Source organism: Phoca vitulina, unplaced genomic scaffold, assembly GCF_004348235.1.
Source record: "Phoca vitulina isolate PV1807 unplaced genomic scaffold, GSC_HSeal_1.0 scaffold3, whole genome shotgun sequence".
Lineage (NCBI taxonomy): Eukaryota > Metazoa > Chordata > Mammalia > Carnivora > Phocidae > Phoca > Phoca vitulina.
In genome coordinates this window covers 18,388,051-18,391,458 of record NW_022589706.1, presented here as the reverse complement: position 1 = coordinate 18,391,458, position 3,408 = coordinate 18,388,051, and the positions used below count along the sequence as shown (strand labels likewise).

Here is a 3,408-nt window from a genome sequence, read left to right as displayed (position 1 = left end):
TAATACAGAATATTTAAATAGGATCCAAATTCTATTAACATAAAACTCAAAGTGACCAGGTTTCAATAAAACTCACTCATCATACTGAGAACCAGGAAAAACTCAAATTGAATGAATCAGTAGATGCCAACACAGAAATGACAGAGATATTAGAATTATCTGACAGAGCTTTTAAAGTAGTCATCATTAAAATGCTTCAGTGGGCAAGTACTTGAAACAAATGAAAACAAAAACAAAGTCAAAAAAGAAATAGAAATTATATATAAGAACCAAATAGAAATTTTAGAACAGGAAAATAAAAGAATAGAAATGAAAAAAAATAATAATGAATAAGTTCAACAGCAAAATGAACAGGGTCTCAGGGACCTTTGGGGCTATGACAAAAGTGGAAACATCTGCATCATCAGAGTCCTGGAAAGAGAGGGAAAAGAGGGTGCATCTAAGAAATACTCAAAAGAGGTAATGGCAAATCTTCCCAGGTTTGGTAAGACATAAACCTACAGATTGAACAAAAGCAAATTTGAAAAAGATAAACTCAAAGAAGATACACAGTAAAGCTTCTGAAAATTAAGATAATAGATTTTCCTTTTCTCAAGTTTTATAGATTACATTTAATACTGAAGCAAAAATTAGGACACTGATGTGGTTCTAAGTGTATGTAGAGGAAATACTTAACACAACTATATTATAAATGGGAAGATAAATTTAAGTAAAGGGAGGTAAAAACTCAATTTCACTCAAACTGGTGAAATTACAGTATCAGTGCACTTTGGTAACTTGTTCATATGTAATGCAATACACATATTCCATTACATTACACATATTTCATATTATATATTTTATATTATATATAAATACAAATATATATGTATAATGCCTATAAAAACCACTAAAAAGCTATGCAAAGAAACACATTAAAAAATCCACAGACTGAGCCTGAGTGGCTCAGTCACTTAAGCCACAGCTCTTGAATTTTGCTCAGGTGTTGATCTCTGGATCCTGGGATGGAGCCCCACATCAGGCTCTGCACTCATGGGGGAGTCTGCTCAAGGATTCTCTCTCGCCCTCTCCCTCTGCACTTCCCCCCACCACTCTCAAGCTCTCTCTCTCTTTGAAATAAATAAATAAATCTTAAAAAAAAAATATCTGCACATAGAGGCAGCTGCTGCAGGTGCTGACAGAGCCAATAGGCTTGCAGAGCTGCAACAGTGGTGTGGGATCTGCGTTTCTGTGAGTGGCCACAGTGGCAGCGGCGCCATGAGCGGGGGCGCTCCTTACATAGGCAGCAAGATGAGCCTTATCTCCAAGGTGGAGATCCGCTGCAAAGGCATCCTCTACACCATCCACATCAAGAAATCCATGGTAACCCTCACCAAAGTTTAGTCCTTTGGTCCAGAAGACTGACCAATAGTTTGTCCAATACCACCTTCAGATGAAGTCTTTGAATACATCATAGTCCGTGGGAGTGATATTAAAGACCTCACTGTTTGTGAGCCATCAAACCCACAATGTTCTTTGCCCCGGACCCAGCTATCATTCAGTTTCTTCTAAGCTCATCTACTTCTTCATTCCAGTCAGTGGGTTCCTATGGACCTTTCCACAAGATGTCAACACACAGTCAATTCCGTCGAAGTTCATTAGTTGGGCAGCAATTTGGTGCTATTGGTGTTTCTGGAAGCTCTTTGACATTCTTTGGAACAGAAACATCAAATAGTGGTAGCCTATCCCAAAGTAGCACAGTTGGTTCTGCCTTTACACAGGATGCAAGAGCTCTAAAAACACAGTTATCTCAAGGTCGTTCAAGCCCTCAGTTAGACCCTTTGAGAAAAAGCCCAACCATGAAGCAAGCAGTACAGACCACCTCTGCTCACTTACCTCTTCCAGCACCTGCTGGGAGAGGTAACCCTATATCATTCAGGACTTTACCATCTACCAGCCAAAAAGCAATAGAGAATCAAGAGCATAAGTGAGCTGAAGTACACAAAGTTTCAAGACCAGAAAATGACCAACCCAAAAATGATAGTAACAAACAAATAGTTCCAGGTGCTCTTTTGGCTTCAAGGAGAGAGTGTGGGGGTCATTGAGGTGGCAGAGGCCAATGTGGTGTTGAAGATAGTCCAATGAAATTTTGACCTTGAAAGTATGAATGCACATTATAACAAGGAAGAAATTGACAGTTTCCTTATAAACTTAAATTCAAAGTAGATAAACTTGAGAAGCAGGAGAACCCTATAAAAGTGGTGAAGATAAAGAAGACTCAGAAGTTGATACTCAGCAAAAACACTTAAGGAAATACAGATGAAGAGATTCACTTAGACCTAATTACTATTATGACAAAAACAAATCCTTCTTTGATAATATTTCTTGTGATAATAATAGAGAAGAGAGACCAACTGGGGCTGAAGAAAGAAGATTAAATGCCAAAACATTTGGAATTACACTTTGTCCAAACTGTGGCTGTGGGGGATACAGAGGCAGGGAGGTCTTGGTATCTGTGGTGACCAAGGGCATGGTGGTGACAGAAGTGATACCGTCACCACCCATGGAGGATTTCATGGTGGGTTCAGAGGAGGTCCTGGGGGTCAAGGAGTTTTCAGATTTTGATACAGGAAAGACAACAAAGTTGCTGCATAGTCTACAAACAAGTCCTTGAAAATAGGTGAATTTCTAGCTCTTCATGGTCCTGAGAATAGGTTTCAGTCTTTAAGAAGAATGAAGAAGTGAATCTGCTGTATATTTGTCACCAATATTGGGTGTTTGTTTGTTTTTCTGCTTAACTTCAAAGATACAATGCAGTTACTTTTGAAGGGAGGGTGGTTAGGCTCATCTTAAAAAATGAGCATTACATATATTTAGAGGGATGCCTGGGTCGCTCAATCGGTTAAGCGGCTGCCTTTGGCCCAGGTCATGATCCCAGTGTCCTGGGATCAAGTCCCACATCGCTCTCCTTGCTCAGCAGGGAGCCTGCTTCTCCCTCTCTCTCCCTCTGCTTGTGCTCTCTCTTCAAATAAATAAAATCTTAAAAAAAATAAATTAAAAAAATATATTTATTTGGAATAGCACACGGTTAAGTAATTCCTTATGTATAGTTAAACTACAGCAGTACTTCAGTGGGACTTAGAAGTAATTTTTAATCACTGAAAAGATTTTTCTTATCACTAAATTGTATTTGGCAATTATCATAAGTTGTCTGCAGATAGGGCCATGATACTGTGTTTTGAGCCATAGAAGGTTGTGTGTACATGTGTGTGTCTCTATTTTCCTTCCTTCCTTCCTTCCTTCCTTCCTTCCTTCTTTCCTTCCTTTCTTCCTTCCTTCGTTCCTTCCTTCCTTCCCCCTCCCTTCCTCCCTCTTCTTTTTCTTTCTTTCTTTCTTTCTTTCTTTCTTTCTTTCTTTCTTTCTTTCTTT

At 38.9% G+C, this 3,408-nt stretch overlaps 1 pseudogene; it reads left to right on the top strand.

Moving 5' to 3' along the window:
* The first annotated feature begins 1,257 nt into the window (after positions 1-1,257).
* LOC116627697 lies at positions 1,258-2,634 on the top strand (annotated as a pseudogene).
* Positions 2,635-3,408: the final 774 nt, after the last annotated feature.